Source organism: Lissotriton helveticus, chromosome 2_1, assembly GCF_964261635.1.
Source record: "Lissotriton helveticus chromosome 2_1, aLisHel1.1, whole genome shotgun sequence".
In the NCBI taxonomy this organism is placed as follows: domain Eukaryota; kingdom Metazoa; phylum Chordata; class Amphibia; order Caudata; family Salamandridae; genus Lissotriton; species Lissotriton helveticus.
In genome coordinates, this window is record NC_136059.1 from 908,487,461 (window position 1) to 908,514,133 (window position 26,673).

A 26,673-nucleotide genomic window follows, 5' to 3' on the forward strand; every position below is an offset into this window, starting at 1 on the left:
TAAGTTATTAAAGAAGAGCCCAGGACTAACGAATGTATCCTTAGTGACATGGAGTCAGTCAGTCTGTAAGGTTAGGGGACACAGCCTAGAGCACCTATGAAAATCACAAAAAAGCACCACTGGTATTACTAACCTGGTACATTCATTGGTCATTTTTTGGCACAACTCCAGTATTGTATGTTGTGCGAGGAATGCCGGTTGTAAGAGTACCCATGTATCAACTACTGTTATACACTTTTAATGACACAAACTACCACCATTACATTCCCAATTCAAAGGGTATTTTATTCACCTAGAACAGAGCAAGGTTACTCATTAGTTATCATTCTCAACTTTCATTCTTGTTCAACACAAAAGTATAAAATATATACCAGTTCACAAGAAATAATATCAAACTGGACAGGACATTTAAAAATAAAAAAGTGATTTTGACAAAAGAGGTGTTCAGGAAACGAGATCTTGCAGGCTGAAATAAACGAAAAAAGAAAACATGTCACTTAAAGGGTTATCAAATATACATTCAGTGTTAAGATTGTACACTTATAACGATTATTTTTAAGACTGTCTCACAGTGTCAAAGTGTTTTTTTTCAAAAAGAGTCATACAATGGAGCGAGTGCAGATAAAAACAAAGCTACCGAAACTCGACATTCTTTATTTATGTTCAAGTTCAACAAATACAGACACTCACAGCATTAATTCCTCTAAAGGATTGAAGTTAAATTCTTGAACTCAAATAAAGCACTCGTTATTTTAAAGTGAAATAACACCATCGAGAAAGCGCTTGTTGGTTTTTCTTGTTTAGTTTAAAGAGGACAAAACAGGGGATTCTTTTTTTATTCTCTAAAGCAGAAGTTCAGAAGGCAGTAATAATGAAAAACTAAGAGCACAAAAAGTAGACTGCCACTTGTTAAAAATGTTTAATTAATCCCAGTAGATACTGTGCACGGGACAGGATGAAGAGAAAGCTCTTGAAGGGTGGTGCAGTTACAAGGAGGAACTAAAAAATGCAGATTGAGAATTAAATAATTGATCTTAAAAGGTGAAGTAATGATAATTTTGATGGTCGAAGTAGAAGTACATATTGCATGATCCCAAGTTAACAACAGTATTGTCTACAGTAAAACGTTGGGAAAGTGGTAGCTCTCTATTGTGTCTATACTTTGAAATAAAGGCCCTATAAGTAACGCCTTAAATGAAATTGGGTATTTTATTTTACTGTACATTATTTTTTACTTTCGAGTGTCTACAGAGATCAAAATTATACATCACATGGGATAAAATGACATAGGTCAAAAAGTAATATCAAAGAGGTTATTTACTTTCAGTAACGCTCTTTGTGGTGGATAATGCCCTGTAAGAAATGCCTTAAATTAAAAAATGTGAATTTCAATTTTACTGTACATTATTTTTTATATTCAAGTCTATACCACCATTGGTTAATGTTTTGTAAAACCTGTTACAGAGATTAAATTATATTCTACAACACGTGAGATAAGATTGCATATGCCAACAAAGTAATAGTAAATAGATTACTTCCCTTCAGTAGCGCTCTTTCTGGTGGATACTTCATCCAACTGCAGATCCCTCACTTTAATTATATTCCTCAGATGACATACTGTATCTGGAAGTTTCCATAGCAGTGCTTCAACACGCTGCTTGATGTTGCCCTGCAGCTCCGTGTTGACTTCGTACTGCCTCAAAATTGACTGAGTGGAGCCCCATATAAGCGCCATCCCTGCACGTCGACAAAAGTTTCTTTTTTGACTATAGGAGCAAAAAATAACTGGAGTTACCAGTGTGTAGATCTAGAATTTGGGACCTTTGTAAATGGGGAAGAGACTACTCCACAGAATGGAGAGGACATTGAGGAACCTTCAGTTAGATGGTGTATGCACCAGAAAAAGTACTACTGAAGGTAAGTAACTTGTTATTCTGATGGATACTTCTAACTTCAAATTGCTCACCTTTCGTACAGATACCGAAGCACTCCTTTCCCAAGTAGATGGCGTGTGAAGTGGTCTCAGACCAAAGAAATCATGCAGACTGAACTAGCGACCATCAGACCTAGCTGTCAAGGCCATAGTGCTTTGTTAACATGTGCACTGACTCCCACATTGCAGCATGACAGGTGTCTAGGACAGCCACTCCATGTATCAAAGCAGTGGTGGCAGAATTAGCCCTGGTCGAACTGGCTCTGTTTTTGCCCAACGCACAGCAGATCTTAACGCAGAGGACTATTCACCTTGACCAAGTTATTTTCTGTACAGCCTTTCCTTTCTTGGCCCCAAACACCAAAAACCCCCACAAAAAGCTGACTGCTCATGCAATAGTCATTGGTAAGATCGATGTAAAACCATGAGGCTTTTTTGTGGTTCAGTCAATGGGGTCTCTCCTTCTCTTTCGAGAGGTGAGGAGGAGCAAAGAACAGTGGGACGGTGATAGATTGACCAATTTGAAGACAATTCACTGCATTTAGCAAAAAGGTTGCCCTTGTCCTCAACACTAGTTTCTGCAGAAAAAGTGGTGTAGGACAGATTAAACAAGAGAGCCTGGAGTTCACGCATGTAATCACAATGTGGAAGACAATTTTGAGAGTCAGGAGAAGCAGCGAGCAGCTATGTAATGGTTTGAAGGGGTTACATATGAGGAACATCAGGACTAAACTGAGGTCCCACTGTGGTATTACAAATGGATTGGGAGGGAAGTTGCATTTCAATCCTTTAATAAACTTTCACATCAGATGTCTTAAATAAGGACTGCTGATCTGATAGATGCACAAAGGACAAAAGGGTTGACAAATAACATTTAATAGTATGCACTGCAAGACCTTACTGGGCCAAAGGCCAAACGAACAAACAATTCAACATCTAACAGTTTAGCTTGAAAAAGGTCTGTATTCTCCACACGAGGCCGCAAAACATGAAGGCACTTCCCCTGATGGACGGCAGGAAGGACATCAATGTCAGGTGGGTGGCCTGCAGCTCTAACAGTATTATGTGGAGCTAGGTATCCGCCCGAGACCAGAGCCTTCTGATCTCTCCCTGATGGCCTCCCCAACCCAACAGTGACGCATCCATCATCACTGTCAGGTCTAGGTAGAAAGGGGAGAGGGATTTGCCACTGATCAGGTTGTGGTCGAGCAGTCACCACTGAATATCTTCTGCATTCTCCTCAGAAAGCTTGATGACCTCCGCCAGGTTCCCTTGGTGCTGGGCCCATTGAGACTTCAAATCTGACTGCAGAGCCTGCATATTTCACCTGGCACAGTGGAGAAGCAGGCAGCATTAAGCCCAACAATCAAAGAAGCTTCAGAGCTACTATCACAAGATCCAGGATTGAGGCTGAAATATCTGGAGAATAGCTGAATGTCCTGACCTCGTTGCAACTGAGAAAGGTCCTGAACTTCACAGTGTCTAGAACAGCTCATATAAAAGAAATCTCTGTGAAGGAGTCAGGTGACACCTTGAATCGATATCAGGAGGTTTGCTGTTGTCTTACGGTGGTGTATGACTGACTGCGGTAAGCCTGCCTTTAACAGCCAGTTGTTGAGGTAGGGGAAAACTACTATCCCCAACCTCCAAAGATGGGCAGCAAACAAAGCCATCAATTTTGCAAACCCCGAGGGTCGCTGGAAAGGCCGAAGGGGAGCATAGCAAACTGAAAAGGTTTGTGGCGAACCTTGAACCTAAGGTAACGTCTGTGGAATTGAGTGACTAAAACACAATAAAGCATGGATTACACAGCTCCAAAGCTACCATCCAGTTGCTCAGATCAGGGTTAGCAGAACATTTGATTTCGTCCTTCCATAGGAACGCATTCAGAGGACGAAGATCTTAAATAAGACAACAGTCTTCATCCTTCTTCGGCACAAAGAAATAGCGTAAGCAGCATCCTGTCCCTATTTCCAAGGCCAGCACCTTCTCAATGGTACCTCTGGACAGGAGAACTTGCATCTTTTAAAGTAAAATAATTAGCTGCTCCTCTAAGAGGCGCTCTAATGCAGCAGAAGCTGTGGTCCGTCAGAAAGAAACAGGAGGGCATAGCCTTGCTGGACAATCTGGAGGACCTATCTGTTGATGTGATGGACTGCCACCATGGGAGAAAATGTCAAATCCTTCCTCCCACAGAATGGTTGTGTGCTGCTAAAGGCAAACTAAAGTGGCATGGAGGCTAATACCGCAGGGGAGGGGGCCTGGGAAGGTTAGTGCCCCTGGTGAACCAAACGTTGTCTACTGGATCCCCAGCCATGAAAGGACCGAGGTGACTGCAGAAGGTAGGAGTGCAAACCTCTGTAGTAACCCAAGAAGGACCGAAACTGAGGTAATTGTCTGGAAGGTTATGAAAGGCCTAAAGGGTGTGCCGTGGCCCGGCTTTCTTAGATGCAATCCAAGGTGGAATCAGCTTTTTTGACAAAAGGTGGGATCCATCAAAAAAGCATATCTATCAGGGATGCCTGCACATCTCCAGAAAAACCTGTGGCTCTCATACACGCCTGGCGCCAGAGTACCCCACTAGTACCAAATGCTTGCCCCTAATTGTCAGTAGGGTCCAGGTCAGACCAAAATATACATATAGTTGCCAGCAAGAACTCGTTGGCCACGTCTCAGAGAGCATACGTAAAACAGCCCAATAGGTAACTGGCACTGACTGATCCCAAGGCTAGGCTGACTGTAGAAAACATGCATAACTCGAACACCTCAATCCTTTTCAATTGCCTGCCTAGAGGTGGGGGGTTCTGAGGAACAAATTAGGATTCACCTTTCTGAAGCAACTTTTATGCATAGGATGCCGCGTTACAAAATAAGGATGGCCAGGTGCTGCTCTGCGGAGTCTGGTCCCTTGTCGTGGTGGGCAAGAGCAAGGTTATCAGTTACAGCTCCATTGAACGGCAGTAAGGTCTCAAAAGTAGATGGCCCAGGATGAAAAACTTCAGTTAACACATCGGTTTTAATCTCATAATGAAGTTGTAAATCCAGGACCTCAGCAGCACATCTGATTACTACGGCAAAGGAAGCTCTCTCTTCTGTTGGTGGTCCAATGGCGAAAATCGGCCCTGTATCAGGCAGTATCAAGCCATGCCCAATGCCTCATGTAAATCCATATATAGATTGTGGGGGTGAACTATCTCTAAGTGGTGGAAAATATGGTTGGAGGGAAAAGGTGCTGGAGCAAATGAGGGCAGCTCCATGGTAGCATAAGCGTTTTGTAGGAATCAGATTGTATGGAAAATGGGTGACCTAAACTGGAGTAAGAGTGTGTCTTCAATTTGGGTTGATATAGGCGTCAGACACTTCTGGCGAATTTGAAACTTGCCTCGATATAGAAGTGACCGGTGCATATAGTGGAGACAGTATGAAAGTTGGCACCCGAGTTGTTGTGGAGCATGATAGGGGGTCTTGCGGCTCACATGACAGATCCGGTGGCAATAACCTGACTGGAGGAATGTAATACTGTATATGGCAATGATTAAACTCTCAATAAAAACTTTTTTTTAAAAAGAAAAGTGCGTATGGGCGGGGCGCGACCTCGTCTACGCAGGGATCTTGCCCATAGACCACTAGAGGAAGGAGGGTTGGGGATCCCGAATGTTCAGGAGTATTTTAGGGTGGCGCAGCTCAGAAACCTGGTAGAGTGGAGCCGTCCGGAATCGGAAAAGAGGTGGCTGCTCCAGGACAGAGCACTGGCGAAACTCTCCCTATGGAAAGTTCCCTTCTTGAAGAAGGTGGATTGACCACCGAATCTCATGGGCTCTCCCATCACAAACTCCTTGCTGAGGGTGTGTGATGGGGTGGCCGTCAGACGAGGATTGACGTCCTTCCCCTCACCACTTACTCTTCTATTTGATAATCAGGAGTTTAGCCCGGGCACAAATGACAAAGTCTTCGCAGGGTGGCGCGACTCGGAGTGCAGATCTGCGGGGTACTTATTTGACTTGGATGGGGTCAGCCCGTTTTCGGAGGGCCAACAATTGTATGCCATTCCGTACTCCGGTTGGTTCCAATACTTCCAACTTCATCACTGGCTCCTTCATCCAAAAGTACGGCTAAAGTGAGCAGGAAACTCACTAAATACGAAAAATGGCTGTTGACGAAACATTCAGATAATAAAATGATCTCTGAATTGTACAACATGCTGAGACCGCTGACCTCCTCGCATCCCTCTGCCGGCCAGAAACGGTGGGCGAAGGAATTGGGGAGGGAGCTTACAGAGAAAGAGTGGCGGTACATTTATTACAGAGCCAATCATACGTCTCGCAACACCATCAGCAGGGAGTCAGCGGTCAAGGTAGCTACCTATTGGTACTTGACGCCAGCCCGCTTGCACAAAGGGAATCCGGAGCACAGCCCGAGGTTCTGGCGGGGATGCAAGGAGGAGAGCACACCAACACATTTGTTATGGAATTGCAGGGAACTGACGGGTTACTGGAACAAGATACTAGATGACATCGACAGACAGTTTGAAACTGAAATACCGCGATTTCCGGCTTACGCGGTGCTGGGAATGCCCAACCCGATAACTTACCCTTTGAAATCTCTCGGAGGGAAGCAAATAGGATTGGCATTAGGGACAGCAGTCCAACAAATCCTATCACATTGGGGGACACAGCCCCGACTGACATACACAGGATGGCTACACAAGCTGTGGTATATTTTAGGAATGGAAAGGATACAGGCTTCTGTTTCGAATTCTGAGGAGAGTTTTCAGGCTACCTGGCAGCCCCTGGTGTCCCTGTTGGCTACAGAGTTGAATGAAAGGACCTGCCTGAAATATCTTCGACTCCTCCGGGTCACAGAAGCTACCTAAGGGGCTATCAATTGATCGCTCCCAGACCGGGTCCCTGAAAAGACAGGGCACACCAGTTCCAGGGTGGGTGGGTGGAGGGATGGGAGTTTGTGGTTCGTTTTTTTTTATCTTTGATATGTTTGGAAGAGGTGCACTCCATACTGTGTGGTGACAAAGACCAACCTCCAAGCGGCACTCTATGGACATTTGGGTGTTCTCTCATAGGCTATTTTGCTTGTACAGTCTGGGGGAGAGGGGGGGGGGGGGAAGGCTTTGATTTGGGTGCGGGGGTACCCAGTGTAAATGTAGTTATTCTCTTGCAAAACAAAGGTAAAAAGAAAAAGTGGAATGGGCTCCTCAATCGGGAGAGAGATTGAGTGGAACTTTGACCCCCTGAACTTCTCTTTAGACAGAGAGTGGCGGGATGAGTCCCGCTTCTCTGCCTTCTATTTTACCAGATGACCATGAAAACAAACAGGTCTAGTCGAGGGGTCAGCCCTGAGATCGGGAATGGGTCTGCCCTATTGACAAAGAGGAGGAGCATAACTTTCGTGGTTTCTTGCAATGTTCGGCGACGTACAGCTTTGCTTCACAGTCTCGAATCGCCTTTCTGTGCATGAGGGCACATTCCACGCAAAACTTGTATTCTTGCCCCGAGCCCAAATACCAGGCGGCACACCTTGTGTAGTTCTGTCACAAACATTTGTTTACGAAAACACAGAATAGGTTCAACCTTGTAGTTTTAGGACAGACCAACTTCACTTGCACACTGGAATTCAGATTGGAAGACTGGTTAACTGATGGTAAAGGAAGCAGAGCCCAGGATCTGCATTCAAAGGTGGGGAAAGAAAGAAACGGATGTCCACGCACAAGGGTGGCGCTTATATGCGGCTCTTCTTCGTCACTTGTGGGACAGAACAAAAGTGTGTGTGAGCGCTACTATAAAAGCTTCCAGATTCAATTTGGTGCTTACTGATATTCTAAGGGTGAGGAATTTGCAGTGAGACATATTCTTCAGCAATACCAGTTCCAGAGACATTAACACAACCTAATTTCTCTTTGATATAGTCAAGATTGCGACAGGGCACTGTGCCCTAATTATTCCAATGCGAACCCACACCCCAACTATTTTCCAGTCTTTAATTTCACATTTAATTACCCTTTTCCATGACATCCGGTTTATAATATGCTGTGATCATGGAAATATGGTCACTCATAACCAATTTATTTAATTTGCATAGTACAGACACTACATAGAATGTTCGGTAATTTCAGAATCTCCACTTTCTCTCAATAATTGTTCAATACATTCATCAGGTATTGAATGCGGTATCAGCAATCCTTTCTCCATCTCCTTCATGCCAATCAAAACAGTTGGGCACATCAGCCACTTGGCTTTATGTAAACCATATTGAGGAAGCAGTATTTCATCATGTGTCTTCTCTATGACGTGATGCACATTCAGGGATACATTACAAAAATATAATTACAGGTAGGACAGTACCAAAAATTGTTACAGGACACGAGGTGCCCACCAGTATACCAGTTACTGTTGTCATTTATGCAGATACACTTAGTGTCTTCTAAGTAAATAATTATTGTAAGAAATTGGATAATTAGTTGAAGGGGTGAGAAGAACCCACTTTAAATAACCACAATCTTTGCCAGGGTGCATCACAAAATTCACTAAATAAGCCTGCACGTAACCCTCTGATAGCTTGCCACAAAAGCAGTCAGGCTCAATTTAAAGGCAATCTGTAAAGGATTTGTGCACCTTTTACAAAGCAATAAAGTGAAAACACAACATAAGACTGAGATAAAATGACAAGTTCCGCCTGACTGCGATGCAACGTGGCCGGGGCAGGAGGCACACCCTTCTGTCCTTAGTGTAGGGTCTGCGCTGCTTGTTGGATGCAAGGCTCGACGTCAAACCAGTTCAGCCACCAGACCAGCGCTTCACACTGTTGCGATGCAAGGCTCTGCGTTGGATCCAGTGAAGGTGCTGATCAGGTGCAGCACAGCAAGGCTCTGCAACGGGACCCGGTAAAACCTCAGTTAAGCAGGGAGAAGTACACTCTGGCTAGTCAAGGGCCAGGACTTTAGGACCGCACTTGGGGGTCTGGACTCACTTCCACATAGGCCAACAGAGGGGCCCAGTCAGGTATAGTTGGGTCTAGTCAGATGAAAAGCAGGAATGGCTTCTGCAACCTTGTTGTGTCCCTGTCGCTGAAACAGGTGGTCAGCCATCTGACCCCTAGAGTCACTTTTGGATGACGTGGATTCAAGGCAAGCAGGTCCAATTATCCTTCTTTAGATAGCAAGTCAGTCCTTCTAACTCTTTTCATGTCCAGGAGTATTCTGATTTCAGGCTCTGCGGGTGACACTTTGTTTACCCAGTGCCAGCCTATGGGTGGGGGAATCCCCCTTTGTATAACCCTAAAACTGGTTCACATTATTTCCTCTCTTCCCTTTGGATTTGGCTCTGGTGTGTCTAGTGAAACAACGAGCAGGCTAGCCCAGGTGTGAGCTATATATTCAGTGACCGAGTAGGCTTCCTCTGAAGTCAGGAAAAGATGGGTACAACCCCTAGGCTATCCTTTGAAGTGCAATCCAATCAGGGCAAAGGCAAAGCTGCTTACTAGCCATTGTTATAAAGACTCATTCTCCTCTGCATACAGGTCCCTTTGCCCAATGTTTGACCCTTATACACATTTCCCAGTGGGGGAGCCATCACCAGCACCACAGCAACGGGCCACTTACAGAAAGGTCCTAGAAAATATAGACCGGTAAATACCAAATTTCTAAATATGTAATTTCCAAAATAATACTATAATACACAATAGTAAAATCAGACTTTACCATTAAATAGGATTTTTAAATTAGGATGAAATGAGTGGGAGAATTATCTCTTTGGCTGCTCCCAAAATGAATTAAGTACCTGTTACATGAAATATACATATCCTACTTTCTAAATACAAGGCATCCTGCCCTATCAGCTGTTAGTGCATGCATTGGGGTGATTTCTAAGTATTAAAAAGGAAGTTTACACCTGGCAAAAGGTTTATTATGCCGGCTAGAAATTGCAGCGTAAACTGTACACAGGCTGCAAGGGCAGACATAGTTTTTAGGGCAGTTGTAGTGGGTGGCACAATGAGTATTGCAGCTCACTTGCAGTATTACATTGAGGGGTCCTATTCACACATTCTACCATATACTAGGTAAGACGTGTCTTACAAATATTGCATCAGTCCACAAGAGCTTGTGCAGTTATACAATTTATATTGGTGAATGGGGACTATTTATGGCTCACTTACTGTGTTGGGAATCCACTCATCTATAATGGATGCAGTGCCAACTGCGCAGAGAACACTCTTATCCAAGTTAACCATCAAATCAATGTAATGACAGCGCCCGTGAGGGAATTCGACTGGTTTAAAGGTGTTAGCAGTATTCAATGCACTTTGATCGAGCAGCAGCAGCCCAGTAAAAAACCTTGAAATAAGTAGTTATTGTTTCATTGCTGAGAAAAGAGCACCTCTTTCTGCTAAGGTAGCTTTTGTTCTGGTAATACTTTCTTAAAATCTAAATGCCCGTTAATGTACTGGAAAATGGAACGAAATGGCAAGTCATGTAACACTTTTTTCAAGTTACTGTTGTACAGCATGCTATGATGCTTTGAACAACCTAGTTGTGGTGATTTGCAAACCAAGCGATACACCGAATGACTGACCAGAGTGCAATAAGTCTAATTTCAAACGGTGACATTTTAGTAAAATTGTATTGATTAAAATGTTGTCTGACAAGGCGTGTCTGAACTATCTCGTTATGAAATTATTAGCAGTGCTGTCTTCACCTCATGTTAAACGAGCAGAATGAGTCCGAAAACAGAATTATTAAAATAAGAAACCTCAGTACCACTGCAGAGCAGTAAAGCAGCACATGTGTATATCAAGAGGATTCTTGCTCTAATAACATTTTCTTCAAGTATAAGTTTTGGAACACTTCATTATATTGAAAAATGATATAATTAAACGAAACGTCATGTTACGTTTTGTTTAAAAGTCCAGCTTGGAAATATGGATGTTAAATAACAAATATGAAGACTGCCTTCAGTGCGAGGACTTCGTTTCAAGCACTGACATTACGATGAAATTTAAGTGTACCGAAGACCATTTTAAACAGATTTTAGCAAGTGTACTTTCATCTTATGCATAACTGATTTTTGTTACCATAATGAACGAGCACACGGTGTACATAGGTCCTTTTTATGCACAATGTTCGGATGGATGAAAAAGGCACAGTGTTTGCCGATTGCAAATTAATTTAAATTACTGACATGTAGAAAGTTCACAAAGAACGTACACTCCGCAGTGGGTGTCATCTTTATCTTTATTAAACTTCCTTACGAAGACAGTGGGCACAGAATACAGACCACACAGCTTATTTATTTGTGTTTGGTTTCTTGGTGCAGAGCAGCAAACGGCATCACGTGCCGCACAAGAAGGCGCTGTTTCTTTCTGCCATTCGAGCAGATGTACTTCTGGAGCGGCAGCTTCCTCAACGCGAGCAGCAGGTTTCTCACCGTGAGCGGTAGCGACCTGCTGGAGCGGCAGCTTCCTCAATGCGAGCAGCAGGTTTCTCAATGTGAATGGTAGGTACCGGCTGTGACCATCTGCGTTGAAAGATCTCACCGTGAGGTGGTCTAGCGAATGATTTTCCCTTGTTGCCGAGCCATGAGAGGAAAAACTCTGCACCGCTTCATGGAGTTTTTCAGAACTCTGTGCTCTACGCGAAGCGGGCAAAACGTTGCAAATTCCGCCAGCGAAGTTAACCGTCAACCCCTACTTAAAAGTCCCTAGTAAAGTGGTACTACCCAGGGCCTGTAAATTAAATGCTACTAGTGGGCTTATGCACTTATTGTGCCATCCACTTAAGTAGCCATAAAAAACATGTCTCAAGCCTGTCATTGCAGCCTGCGTAAAGTTTTAATTGTCAATTCGACTTTAGAAAATAACCCTTTTGCCAAGCCTAGATCTAAGTTTTTAATACATATAATTCACCCCTAAGGTAGGCCCAACGACGACGGACGCAGAGCCACAGACGCCTACCGACGCGCAAGGGTACTGCTATGCAAAAGTTTCCAGATCCAGTCTGACGCCAGGGGGTATTCTAAGGTAAGGAATCTAATACTAACTACTGTTTCTTACAGATATATCGTTACCGAAGGTAAGTAACTTGCACATCTGAAAGAAACAGGTTAGTATTAGATTCCTTACCTTAGAGTAGATACCCCAGCAATACCAACCCCGGTGGTGGGTCTGCGAACCAATAATCACACCAGAAAGTCCTGGCGAACGGAACGGCCGAAAAAGCCATCTCTCCGGACTTGGCTGTCCAGGCAGTAGTGTCTTGCGAACGTGTACAGCGAGGCCCACGTAGCTGCCTGACAGATGTCCTGCAAGGGGATTCCCTGGCCCAGGGCAGTAGTAGCCACCGTGGCCCGTGTGGAATGGGCACTAAGCCCCACAGGAGGCTCCTTTCGAGCTAAAGAGTAACAAGCCTTGATGCACAAGACGACCCATCGAGAAATGGTTAGTTTGTGCACCGCCCGTCCCTTCTTAGCGCCCAAGTAACCAACAAAGAGTTGGTCATCCACCCGGAACTGGCGTGTGTGATCCAAATAGAATGAGAGCGCACGTTTTAGGTCCAGACGGTGGAGCCTCTCTTCCTCTTTCGAGGGATGCGGAGGCAGAAAGAAGGTGGGCAAAGTGATGGACTGCCCGATGTGAAAGGCTGTGACTACCTTGGGCAGGAAAAAGGGTCGCGTCCGCAACACAACTTTGTCCGGATGGACTGAAAGGAAAGGAGGTTTAGAAGAAAGGGCCAGGAGCTCACTCACAGAGGTGATGGCAACCAGGAAGGCGGTCTTCAGAGTAAGAAGGTGAAGAGGACAGTTATGAAGTGGCTCAAAGGAAGCGCACATCATATAAGTTAGAACAAGGTTCAAGTCCCACTGAGGCATCACGAAAGGAACTGGAGGAAACATATGGGTGATGCCCTTCAAAAACCTATTTACAACTGGGGATTTGAACAAAGAGTGCTGATCAGGTATCCTTAAGAAGGCGGAAATGGCCGAGAGGTAGCCCTTCAGAGTGCCCAGAGCAGAGCCCTGCTGGGCAAGAGAAAGAAGAAAGAGATGAACCTCTGAAAGAGGGGCAGAAAAGGGGATCCACAGCCTTTGCTGTGCACCATGCCACAAACTTGTTCCACCTGCAGGCGTATACCGATTTTGTGGAGGGACCCCTGGCTGCCAGAATGACATCACAGACTTCAGGAGGCAAGTCAAATGGCCTCAACTGCCGCCGCTCAATCTCCACGCATGTAAGTGGAGACTGGACAGGTTCGGGTGGAGGACCGTCCCCTGCTGCTGCGACAGAAGGTCCTCCTGGAGGGGCAGACGAATCGGGGGATTGACAGACATGCTGAGTAGCTCGGGATACCAGAACCTCCGTGCCCAGTCCGGAGCCACAAGGATGACTTGGGCCCGGTCGCGCCTGATCTTCTTCAGCACTCTGGGCAGAAGTGGTATAGGCGGAAAGGCGTACGACAGACCGCAACTCCACTCGCGGCGAAAAGCGTCTCTGAGCGAGTGCCGCCTTGGAAATTCCAACGCACAGAACTGATGACATTGCGCGTTCTCTTCTGTGGCGAATAGATCTAACCAAGGCTCTCCCCACTGCTGAAAGAGGCCTTGCGCCACGTCTGAGTTCAGACGCTATTCGTGATCCATCATGCACCGACGGCTGAGTTCGTCCGCCCTGGCGTTCAGGGAACCTGCCAGGTGTTGAACCACCAGGGTCACGCCCTGATGTGCCAGCCACTGTCAGAGGTGCAGAGCCTCCTGGCATAGGGTCCACGACCCCACCCCGCCCTGTTTGTTGCAGTACCACATGGCGGTGGTGTTGACCGTGAACATCTGCACTACACTCCTGCGAACAGAGGGGAGGAATGCCTTCAGTGCAAGTCGGATCGCCCGCAGCTCCAGAAGGTTGATATGGAGCCAGGACTCCGCCGGAGACCAGAGGCCTCCGATCTCCGCCTCTCCCATGTGGCCTCCCCAGCCCTGGAGGGACGCGTCCGTCACAACTACGTGCTCCGGATGGGGAAGGGGGAGGGGATCTGCCGCTGACCCAATCGCGGCCCGTGAGCCACCACCGCAACTTTCTTGCAGTGCCCTCTGAGATCAAGACATGGTCGGACAAGTTGCCCTGATGCTGGGCCCACTGAAAACTTCAGGTCCCACTGCAGAGTCCGCATTCGCCACCGGGCATGATGCACCAGAAGGATCCAGGAGGCCATCAGCCCCAGAAGCCGTAGCGTCCAGGATAAAGGCTGAAAGATCGGAATCAGAGCCTGAATATCTCGAACCCGCTGTTCGGGAGGATAAACCCAAAACTGGGCCGAGTCTAGAACCGCTCCCATGAAGAGGAGCTTCTGAGAGGGACACAGGTGCGACTTCGGCACATTGATGGAGAACCCCAGCAGGTGCAGGAGGTCGGCCGTAGTCTGGAGGTGGCTGACGACTGTCTGTGGCGAGCCCGCCTTCAACAACCAGTCATCGAGGTAGGGGAAGACTGACACCCCTAACCTGCGCAGATGAGCTGCGACCACCGCCACCACCTTCGTGAACACCTGTGGGGCGCTGGTAAGGCCGAAGGGGAGCACAGTAAATTGAAAGTGCTCGTGGCCTACCATGAACCGTAGGTAGCGCTGGTGGGCCGGCAGGACGGGGATGTGGAAATAAGCGTCCTGCAAGTCCAACGCTACCATCCAATCTCCTGGGTCCAGGGCAGCTAAGACCTGAGCCAGTGTCAGCATCTTGAACCTCTCCTTCCAGTGGAAGCCGTTGACGTTCCGCAGGTCCAAGATAGGGCGTAGGCCCCCTTTGACCTTCTTGGGAACCAGAAAGTAGTGGGAGTAACAACCACACCCTACTTCTGGCCCAGGAACACGCTCGATGGCCCCCTTGGCCAAGAGGGCCGAAACTTCCTCTCGCAGAAGATTCAAGTGATCCCCTGACACGCGGTGGTACTGCGGTGGCATGGCTGGAGGGGTCGCCTCGAAGGGGAGGGAGTAGCCCCTTCGGACGAGTTGCAGCACCCACCTGTCCGATGTGATGTTGCGCCAATGGAGGAAGCGATGGCGAACCCTGCCCCCCACTGGCGTCCCGTGGGCCTGAAAGCTCGGACTAGGATGCTGCAGGGGTGGATGTGGACTGGCCGCGCCGTTGTCCCCGGGCACCGCCACGGCGGTTACCACGTCCGCCACCAAGCTGGATGTTAGTCTGAGGCCCATGGCTGGCATGACATGTGGGGGCACCCCATCCTTGGTCACGAAAGGGGCGAAAGGCAATAGATTGCTGGCGCGGGCCGACAGGCCCAAGGACTTGGCCTTAGCCCTGGAGTCCTTAAAGCGCTCAAGTGCACTGTCTGCCTTGTCGCCAAAGAGGCGATGGCCATCAAACGGCATGTCCATAAGGGTGTTTTGGACATCAGCCGAAAAGTTGGCAGACCTAAGCCAGGCGTGGCGATGAATCGCCACCGTCGTTGCCATCGCTCTACCCAGCGAGTCCGTGATATCCAGTCCACATCTGATGGAGTACCGTGCCGCATCTCGACCCTCCGCAAGGGCTTGGGCGAGTTTAGTCCGGGCCTCCTCCGGACATTGTGGCAGCACGTCCGCGACCATGTCCCATAGAGAGTGGGTATAACGGCCCAAGAGGCACGTGGTGTTGACTGACCGCAAGCCCAAACTCAGGGAGGAGAACATCGTTTTGCCATATTGTTCGTACCTCTTGCATTCCCGATCGGGGGGAGCCGTCGGGAATGCGGTCTGGGAGTTAGAGGCCTGTATGACCAGGCTCTCGGGGCTGGGGTGGGTGGCCAGGAAGCAAGGGTCGCCCGGAGCCGGGCGGTGGCGTCTGGCCACGTTCCTATCTACAGGAGGACCTGTAGCGGGCCTGGACCAGGTGCCAAGAAGAACGTCAGACAAGGCCTCATTAAACGGCAACAGAGGCTCCGAAGAGCTTGCTTGCGGTTTAACCCCTTCCACGCTCATGACGAGCTGGGCTCGTCATGCAGTAGCCTCCTGCTACACTGATGACGAGCCCAGCTCGTCATGAATAATGGTGTTCCTGTATTTACAGCACAGGGGAAAAATCCCCATAGCGTTCAAGTGGTTAAGGACCTCAGTGAGGGGATAAGGCCTTGGCCGCCCACGCAACACCACACTATAGGCTACCCCCTCCTCCGTAGCCACGGTAGGAGGTGAGACAAAACCAGTGTCTGGCGAAGTGTCCAGACCACTGACGTCCCCAAGCTCACCTGTCCAGTCCTGATAAGACTGGCAGTCCCGTGCCAGAGGGTCCTCAGACCCCTCCCAATCCTCCTCGCCACCCATCTCCTGGAATGCAGGGTCAAATGATGGGGCCAGATCATAGAAGTAAAGTCTCCCATCGGCGTCTAAGTACTCCGGTGACGTCATCCCGGCGACAACGGACGCGGAGCCACAGAAGACACCTACCGACGCGCAAGGGTACAGCTACGCAAAAGTTTCCGGATCCAGTCTGACGCCTGGGGGTATTCTAAGGTAAGGAATTTAATACTAACCTGTTTCTTTCAGATTAGCCCTTAGGGCAGGGTGCTGTATATATAACATGTTGGACAGTTACTCTTAAGTTTACATGTCCTGGTAGTGTAACACTCTTAGATTTGTTTTTCACTACTGCAAGGACTACCTCTCCTGTAGGATACCATTGTGTTACCTTATTACATTTAATAAGTGTTAACTTTTCATTATGAGCAGGTAGAAAAGACATGTTTGGTCTCAAATGAATCATAATTTAAAATCCTTTTTAATGGTAAAGTCGGATTCTAGGTCACAATTCTGAAAATGCTACTTTTAGAAAGTTAGCATTTTCGGTTTCCAAAAAATTGACAAAGTCCTAACGTAGAAACCTCCACCACCACAACTCCTCCTTGGACACCACCGGCTGTCTTGTTCCGCATAACTTTACCTTCTCAGACATTTTCATCAAAAATTCTACAAAGTCTAAAGTTAAGCCGAGACTGCGCCCAATCGACCTCGTGTACCTGAACCGCGCTTCATCGCAGTCGGCCATATCTTACAGCTTTGCACCGGTTTTGCACGACCAGATGCCAAAGTTTGTCACTTTGATCTTTCAGGCATTTGTTTTCACTAAAAACTTTTAAAATTCTTAACTTCAAATTGCTTGTGTACTGGCATAACATTTGAAATTCTTAACTTTTTAAAATACTGCTTGCTGAGGCATAAGCCTTAAGAAGTGTCTGCATCTTTGTATTCGGTTTGCAATATACTTGCTCAATCAAAAATTCCTCCACAAGCCAACCACTTCAAGTCACCTACCCATTTATCTAACCCTAGACTGGCTCATCCGTCTAACTGTTGACTCACAGATTTCCCAATCAACAAAGAGTCACTTTACTTATAATACAGCAACACTGCATGTCTGTGTCAATGCTTATTAAAGAAGCTTACTGAGCCAGTATCTGATGTCGAGCCAGTCCAAACCTCAATTTCTCTAGTATCTTCAACATAAATTTTCAACTCGCCAAATTGAATACCTTTACAGTACCTAACACACAAATCATAGGCCATCTTTCATCCTAATTTCTAAACTCCATTAATGAAAATATTCTGTGGACATTCAGAACACTACAGTGCGACTGATCGGCATGTCAAACGTTAGGATGCATCTCAGTGATACACAACACAATATTGTTGTCTCCCTTTTCACAAAGGACAACAGCCTGTACCCGAGAAACAACACCTCATCCTTTCCTAGATTTGGACAATCTGATATCATGAACAATCTGAGTGTACGAAAGTGCCGGGGGTTGGTGGTACCTCTACACATGGTTAGATAAAAGACAGCAGAACTAGTGAAAGAACGTTACAATGCATTTTATAAAATTAAGCAAGAATATTGCCACTCTAAGTCTTGTGGCCAGACCTAACAGCTCATTAGCCCATCTGCTATCTCGGATGGTAAAAAACTCTGTGTTTGTGTCAGTTATTTAGCCCGGCACTGTAGCAGTTCTGGGGCCAGTGAATCCTCGTCTACACAGTTTAGCAAGACTAGTTTGAAATACTTCATTAATGAGCACCTGATCACATAATATACGACTGCAATATCGTTTTAAGGGGGTGATAGATTTTATCCCGTTCTTTCACAGGAACCACACTCCTGTCCACCCAATTAAAATGTCTATTGTTAGCAGTGCAAGTATATATTATGTATGTATGTATATGTTATTTCTATTATGAAAACCAAGACAAATGGCTACAAAGTGCTGTACAGGGCAAAAGACAAGAATAGAGTCAATGAGTGAAAGGCAGCGTATGGACACTTAATGCATTGAGATGTAGGGTTCTTTAAAGAGGCAAGTCTTTCCAGCGTTTAAGCTGGTTATTATATTCAAATGTAATACCATGCTCCAAGATGGCCACAGATTCTCTGAGGTCTGCTACAGTTTCCTTGTTTGGGCATATGGAAGACCTAGCCAATGGGTTTAAGCTGCAACAATGTGTGCAGAGAGCAGCACTGTAAGATCCAAGAGGACTCAATTGAGCCAGCTCATTCTATAAATAGCTAAAGTAATCAGCAAAATGGCCCTAATGACAGCAAGCAGTTGTTCCTGAAGCCTGCGGTGTGGAACAGGAGCGAGAGGGGTACTCCTGAGGGAATGCAGATGACCTATCTGGACAAACAATACTCCACTTTACGTTTTTTGGGAAATTGTATGCACGTTATACCAAGCTCTTTTTAATCCCACTCTTAAAGAGACATCTGTGTGGTTTTAGCCAATGTAGACTTGCTTTTAGATTTTTATTTTAAATAATGAAGAAGTCATGTTTAATGTTGGTTATTTTTTAAAATCTGCCATACGTGTAAGTAGATCCATTTTTTGGCAACAAATTTGCTGCTTTTCTGTCTTTGCATATTCTATGTATATGCAAATTTGCACTTGATGTACTCTGAACTGTTTTATTGCGTGTTTGCACTGGGATCTACTTTTATGGATGATAAAAATGCATCTGAATGAAGTTTTGAATCGAATTGAGTGCAAGAAACTTTTTATCAGAGCTCAAGAGTCCTTTTGTGGTCCAGCAATGCCTCCCAGACAAAGCTAAACCTCATAGGGAGAATAAGGTTTTTTTTTAGCTCACAACATTCAACATAGGTTGATCACCTGCCTTTAGGACATTAATGACACTTTTCCAGGCCTCCACTTTTGTGTAATATCCTAACGCATTGTGGGTGTTGCTGCCTTGCTTTGCTTCCACGGAACGAATCAGACAGACTTGAAGTCAATGATTTGTAGGTGAAATGTTCAGGACTACAGACTGGCAGAAGCAGCAGCAAAATAAAAATCCTTGTTGTAGTGGACCTGTACGATGCAGATCCAGACATAAGCTGTGCTACACATCCGCATAAGCAGAACCTCCAAAAGTTAAAGGAAGAACTGCAAGACAGCTGGTATTTTGAATGGGAAAATGAGTCTTCATTTCGCCAGAATCCTTTTGAGATTTCCATTATTTTCAATTTGATTTCCCGGGAAATCCGCTGTGCAGCATCCTTAGGCATCGTGGGAATTGGTACAGTGTTAAAAGCTTATTAATAAGTACATTTAATTGTGACTTTACGAGGGTATGTTACGGGATGTGCATTGCTTGTCTCTTTCAGTTTCACATGGATAAACATTGTTAGATGCGCAATTTTTTAAATAATGATCAACAAATAGATTTCAAACAATATTTTGCCAATATTCCCTCTTTTTCGAATGCACTTTTTAAAACTTTACGAGCACTAATTTTTTTTTCTGACGGAGACTTGTCACCTTTGACAGTAATACAAGGTCAGGCTATACCGCTCCATCAACTCCTCAGCCTAGAGGGTCAATGCAGGCATTGTCCATTTGGAAATAGTTTGAATATTTCCATGTCGTGGCTATAGAGGCATTGCAAACAAAAAAGTAGTTGGTACGTTTCTGCAGCTGAAATTCAGAGGTCACATTTTGTTTAGCAATACCCCTGCGCGTCGGTAGGTGGTGTGGGTCGACTCAGTGTCCATCGTCTGTGTTGTTTTCACTGGGATGACACTGCAGTGCCTATTTAGACACCGGCCCTGCGTACTGACGTTATTTTGGACAAGACTTTCCACGCCAAATGCGCAGTCAGGCAAGACACTGACCACTGGTGCGCTAAAACTAGGGCCCTGCAAGGGAGTCCATGTCCCTAGAAGTCAATTCGCCAAGCGGTGAGGAAGGGTGGGCGGTAAGGAATCTATAACTAACATGTCTCTTACAGATACATCCTTACCGAAGGTAACTTGTTAATCTGAAAGAGAATGCTAGTTATAGATTCCTTAACTTGGAATAGATACCCCAGCAATAACAATCTCGGATGAGGGTCTGCGACCCAAGTTCACACCAGAAAGTCCTAGAGGCAAAATAGCCATTCCTCTGGACTTGGCTGTCCAGGCAGTAATGTCTGGTGAAGGTGTGCAAGGATTCCCAAGTGGCTGCCTGACAGATGTCAAGGAGTGGAACTCAACGTGCAAGAGCAGTGGTGGCAGCCGTAGCTCTGGTGGAATGAGCTCGGAGCCCCACTGGAGGTTCTTTTTCTCCAAACCGTAACAGGTTTTATTACAAAGGCCAAACCATCTAAAGAGATGGTAGCCGTTTGAACAGCCCGACCATTCTTGGCCACCACGTAGCCAATGAAGAGATGATCATCCACCCGGAAATCTTTTGTGCGGTCAAGGCAGAAGGCCGTTTAGGGTCCAGATAGTGGAGTCTCTCCTCCTCCTTGGAAGGGTGAGGAGTGGGAAAAAGTTGGGCAAATTAATGATTTGTCCAATGTGAAAAGGTGTAACCACTTTTGGAAGGAACGAGGGTCGCGTCCTAAGAACCACTTTGTCCAGATGCACAGAGAAGAAAGGGTGCTTAGAAGAAAGAGCTTGAAGCTCACTCACTCTGCGAGCAGAGGTGATGGGAACAAGGAAAGCTGTATTCAGCGTGAGGAGCCTGAGAGGACAGTTGTGAAGAGGCTCGAAGGGAGAGCACATAAGAAGAGTTAAGACAAGGTTCAAGTCCCACTGAGTCATTATGAAGGGAGATGGAGGAAAGAGATGAGTAATGTCCTTAAATAACCTATTTACAATAGGGGACTTGAACAAAGATAGCTGATCTGGTAGCTGAAGGAAACCAGAGATGGCTGCAAGATCGTCCTTAAGCGAGCCCAGCGCAGAGCTCTGCTGGGCCAAAGAAAGTATATACAAAAGGACCTCTGAAAGAGGGGCAGAAAGGGGATCAACAGCTTTTGCTTTGTACCATGCCACAAACTTATTCCATCGACAGGCCTATACCGTTTTAGTGGAGGAACGACTGGCTGCCAAGATGACATTACAGACTTCGCGTGGAAGGTCAAAAGCTATCAACAGTTGCCGCTCAATCTCCATGCAAGGAGGTGGAGGCTGGACAGGTTCGGGTGAAGAACGCTTCCCTTCGGCTGCGACAGGGTATCATCCCAAAGAGGCATTCTGAGTGGAGGATCGATAGCCATGGTCAGGAGCTCTGGGCACCAGACTCTTCATGCCCAGTCCGTAGCCACAAGAATGACTTGGGCCCGGTCGCACTTGATCTTCTTCTGCACTCAAGGCGGAACGGAGTACAGGAGGCTGCAGTCCCACTCGCGACGAGTTGCAGAGCGAGCGCCACCTTAGAAATTCCAACGTGCAGAATTGCTGACATTGGGCATTCTCTTTGGTGGCGAACAGTTCTAACCAGGGCTCTCCCCACGGCTGAAAGAGACCTTGCACCACCTCTGAGTGAAGACACCAATCGTGATCTAACAGGCACCAGCGGCTGAGTTCATCCGCCCTGGTGTTCAGGGAACCTGCCAGGTGTTGAACCACCAAGGTCATGCTCTGATGTTCCAGCCATGCCCAGAGACAAAGAGCTTTTTGACATAGGGTGCACGACCCCACCCAGTTTGTTACAGTACCACATGGAAGTGGTGTAGTCCATGAACAATTGCACCACCTTCCCCTTTAGAGAGGGAAGAAATGCCTTAAGTGCCAGGCGGATCGTCCGGAGCTCCAGAAGGTTGATATGGAGCGCGGACACTGCCGGAGATCAGAAGCCTCTGATATCCCAGATGGCCGCCCCATCCAGGAGTGACGCATCTGTCACTATTGTGACATCTGGTTGAGGAAGGAAGCGGGATCTACCTTTGACCCAAGCTTGGTTCGTTAGCCACCACTGCAGTTGTTGCGCAGTTCCCTCCTAGATCCGGCCATGGTCTGAAAGATTCCCCTGATGCTGGACCCACTGGAACTTCAGGTCCCACTGCAGAGCCTGCATATGCCACCTGGCATCATCCACCAGCAGGATGCAGGAGGCCATGAGGCCCAGCAGCCTCAGGGTCATTCTCACCGAAATCCAGGATACAGGCTGAAACATCGGTATCAAAGCCTGAATATTCCGGACTCGCTACTCAGGAGGATAGGTCCAAAACTGCACTGTGTCCAGAACAGCTCCGATGAAAGGGAGCATCTGAGAGGGAGTCAGGTGTGACTTCTTTGGCAGGTTGATAGTAAACCCCAGTAAATGCAGGAGGTCCGCCGTAGTCTGGAGGTGGGAGACGACAGCCTGAGGCGAGCCCGACTCCAACATCCAGTTGTTGAGATAGGGGAAGGCTGGAACCCCTGATCTGCGCTGCAACCACTGCCACCACTTTCGTGAACACCCGAGGGGCACTGATATGGCCAAAGGGGAGCACGGTGAACTGAAAATGATTGTGGCCTACCATGAACCGCAGGTAGCATCTGTGGGCTGGCAGGACGGGGATGTGAAAATAGGCGTCCTGCAAGTCCAGCTCCACCATTGAGTCTCCAGGGTCGAGGGAAGACAGGACCTGAGCCAAGGTTAGCATTTTGAAATTCTTCCGGAGGAAACGGTTGAGGGCCCTGAGGTCTAGAATAGGCCTTTGTCCTACTCGGGCACCAGAGAGTAGCGGGAAAAGCAACCACGACCTACTTCTGGCGTAGGAACCCTCTTGATAGCTCCCTTGGACAAGAGAGCGGAGACTTGCTGGCGGAGAAGAACCACATGATCCTGCGACATGCGTTCGAAAGTAGGTGGCATGGTGGGAGGGGTAGACTTGTAGTGGGGGGAGGAGCCCCTACAGACAATTTGCGAAAGGCACCTGTATGACGTGATGGTTTGCCGGTGGGGGAGGTGATGGTGAATCCTGCCCACCACTGGCCATTGGTGACCCTGAAAGGTCAGACTAGGAAGGCTTGGAGGCTGCTGCAGGGGGGGAATGGGTAGACTGGCCTGCCCGCCTGATCTGCGTTGCTGGGCCCCATGTCGGCGACCACGCAGCGGCTGGGCAGCTTGCGTGAAACTGTGGCTGGACTGGACTGGACGTGGTGGGATGCCTCCATACTGAGGTTGACGAGAATGCTGCAAGGCCCAAGGATCTGGCCTCAGCTCGAGAATCCTTAAAGCACTCCAGAGCTGAGTCTGCTCTGTTGCCAAAAAGGCGACGGCCATCAAAGGGCATGTCTAGCAAAGTTGACTGGACATCCCTCGAAAAACCAGACATCCTCAACCAGGAATAATGCAGAAGGGCTACTGACGTGGCAATCGTTCTGCCCAGTGAGTCGGTGGTATCAAGTCCACAGCGAACAGTAAATTTTGCTGCATCCCTCCCATCTGCCACTGCTTGGGAGAGAACGGCTTTGGCCTCCTCCAGGCACTGAGGCAGCACCTGCGCGAGTGTATCCCAGATGGTATGGGAGTATCGGCCCAAGAGGTACGCAGTATTCACGGACCGCAGAGCCAAGCTGGAGGAAGAGAACATGCGCTTCCCAAGATGATCTGGCTTTTTGGATTCTCTGTCTAGGGAGCAGAAAGGAATGCGCCCTTAGAAGAGGCTTGAACAACCAAGCTCTCGGGGGAAGGGAGTTGGGTGAGGAAAACTAGGTCGGCGCGCAATCGTCCATTCCACAGGAGCCCCTGTGCTGGGCTTGGACCAGGTGCCCAGAAGCACGTCAGTGAAGGCTTTGTTGAACGTCAAAAGGGATTCACAGGAGGTTGCCGCAGGTTGAAGGACCTCTGTCAGGAGATTAGTCCTAACTGCCACAGAAGGGAGCTCCAGGCCCAGGGCCTCTGCTGCCCTTCGCACCACCACAGCGTAAGAAGCTCCCTCCTCCGTATGGGGAGAGAGCATGCCAAGGTCTGGGGAAGTGTCCAGACCAGTGGCGACACCCAGGTCCTCTCTCCAAGTCGGCTCTTCAAGCTGGTCTGTTAAAGAGTCAGGTGATCCCTCCCAATCCTCATCACCACCTTCTGGGCCATACAGAACACCAGGGATCAAAAGGGGAACAAAAGTACCCTCCGGCATCGGATTCGATGTCAGTCGGCATCGATCCGGCTCCGGTTCCATCGTGGGGGTGAGGTTCGGGACGGCGACGGTCGGGGCACGACCGAACAGGGTGCGTCGTCCCCGGTATCGGCACCGGGGAAGGTCGAGTAAGGGCGACCGGTGTCGATCCGGATCCAGGCCTGGATCCTCGGGGGTCCGTCGGAGCGTCTGGCATCAAAGGTCCAGGAACCCCCACCGGCTCCTCAGGGCGTGAAGGTGCGCCAACAGAGTCGGGCTCCCCAAAGATGGAATGGAGGGCATCGTAAAATGCATGAAGCTGAGCAGAGGATGCTCTTGATCCCGGAAAGGGAGGGAGGCATGGAGTAGTCCCAGAAGTAAGCACCGAAGACGGAGCCTTAGAGCGACCACGCCCAGGTCCCATGTCGCGTCAGTCAACCGACAGGGAGAAGGGGAAGAGCGCTGGTGCTTCTTCGACTTACCCGAAGACTGAGTGCGCCGAGGTGTGGGGGCTCCACAACCTATCTCGAGACCTTCTCGAGCGAGACCAGGAATGACGCGGAGCTTTCAGGAATGCTCCCGCAAAGACTTGAGATTTATGGCCCAGCATCCCTTGCGCACCAGGAGTCGAAGACTCAAAAAGGAAGTCGACAAAAGTCGAAAAAAGCTTTGTCAAAAAGTGACTAAAGGGGTAGCTCTCCCCGGATCTACGCTAGGCTGGTGCGGAAAAAGAAAGAATTGACGTCAGCCCTAAATAGGCACTGCAATGTCAACTACGTGAACACGACGCAGACGATGGATGCGGAATCGGCCTACGCCACCCACGGACCCGCAGGGGGTAATTCTAAAGTAAGGAATCTATAACTAACAGTCTCTTTCAGATTTATATGACAATCTTGTTGGTGTTCAGGGAGTGTAAAAGGAAAGGAAGTTTGGGGACCACTGCCTTATATTGTAGAGCTGACATTATCATGCCACGAAGAATGCTGTAAGGGTTTTGAAGTTACTCTGCAGTGAAGAATAGGTGAGTTCACATAATAGTCGTCTTCTGCTCCTGTCATGGCTGTAATAAATCTTACCTTAAAATTCCTCCTCTCCTCTATTTATCATTGCTGTAAAAGTATCTGCACTCTAGAAGCTCTTCAAGGACCCCGCTGCAATTAAGAGTGTTCAGCCCTTGCGGGAATGATAGTTAAGAAAAAACAGAAGTTATTCAGCACCACCTTGAATGACGGATCATTCAGTGGGTCACAACCACACGTCGACTTAAGTTCCCACTCTGACTAGCATCATCTGGGCAGAAGGTGGAAGACTGGGGAGCGTGGGTGGAAGGACGCCATACAGACTGACTATGCCACTGCTCCTCAGGGTGGCGCTCCCTTTAACTGAATAGAAAAGAAATTGTGCAGTGAGCGCGAGGGTGCTGGTATGCTCCGACAGAGCTTAACAGACTAATTAATCAAACAAACAAAATCATGAACTATTTTTCTAGTTCTCCACGTGCGCATACTTCCCAATCAAAACCATAGCTATCCGCGGAAATTAAGTTGCTGATTTGAGGCTGCAATTTGCACGCTTTTGACGAGTGTGACATTGTGTGAAACCTTGTTGCTACACTCCTTTTAACACTGATGATCAAATAATTCATTGCGACTCTGGAGGCTCATCTAAACACATTTTCATTGTGACTCTTTTGCTCCATCTTTACAATGCATTTCATTGGGTTGTTCATCATGGAATCAGTTTTGCAGTTGCCAAGGCTTCTTCAATCACTGTTTAACTGAGGACATTCCATATTTATTTTTGGGCTAAAGAAGGTTTCAGTTTCTGAGCAGACAGGAAAACGTGCCTGTTGGATCACTGTCTTGGAATGGAAGAACAGAGAATTTTTGACTCTACCTACTGTAGTACCATCAAGAGAACCACTAGATGAATATGATGAAACAGTCAAGACAGAAGGAAAAAAACACCAACGTGCAGAAGAGCATTGTAGCTTCTCAAGAAATCCTAGCAGCTTCATGCAAAATAGAGAACTTTCCTGAACAATTAGAAACTACATTGTAGTGAGATACTATGAGTAGACAATTCAGGAAAAACGTTTAACTCGTAAACATCCAAAATTACTGGAATGTGTGGAAGCAGTTAACATTGTAGAAGGTTCACAAGCTGATGTTTAAGCGTTGAGTAGAAAAAAGGGTTGGATGTATGAAATATACACTAACAAAAAGGGTGTGAGGTGTGAACAAGAAATACAGTGTGAGAAAGTGGTGTTGATGGTGCAGGGAATGGTGCGTTACAGGTGTGGGTCTATAAGGCATTCAGTGAGCTCTACTTACAAATACCACCCTCTCAGCCATCAGGCACCCGTTCATTCTTTCAATCCAAGCCTCAAAAT

The 26,673-nt window shown here is 47.3% G+C and overlaps 1 protein-coding gene across 1 annotated transcript in view; it reads right to left on the reverse strand.

Moving 5' to 3' along the window:
• Window positions 1-259: 259 nt before the first annotated feature.
• LOC144818325 (uncharacterized) overlaps window positions 260-26,673 on the reverse strand; it is a 557,334-nt gene continuing 530,920 nt past the window's right edge. The window contains exon 11 of the mRNA XM_078675638.1: window positions 260-466. The gene's annotated coding sequence lies outside the window, so the exon portion shown is untranslated. The remainder of the gene's footprint in view (window positions 467-26,673) is intronic.